The following is a 310-nucleotide window of genomic DNA, read 5'->3' as shown; positions in this document are numbered from 1 at the left end:
CCAAAGAACACGAAAGAGAGGGCAAAAATAAAGAAAAAAAACGCTGATAAAGAAAAAAAGGGAATAACAAACATATATAAGCGACCAACAAGAAAGATTTTATTTTGAGATTAAAAAGTAAAATGGAGACTTTTTTTTTGCTTTTTTTTCTTATTTTTGGCGAAAGAGATCCCGTCCAAATTGCACATCATCGTGATCGCACAAACTCCTGGAAATAAAGGAAGGGGGAGAAAGAGAAATAAAACTAGTCATTGGTATTCTGGACCGACACCTCGACACCCCCTCCCCCCCCGACACCCCACCCCCACGA

This window comes from Penaeus vannamei, chromosome 24 (assembly GCF_042767895.1).
Source record: "Penaeus vannamei isolate JL-2024 chromosome 24, ASM4276789v1, whole genome shotgun sequence".
NCBI lineage: Eukaryota > Metazoa > Arthropoda > Malacostraca > Decapoda > Penaeidae > Penaeus > Penaeus vannamei.
This window is presented reverse-complemented; position numbering follows the sequence as displayed.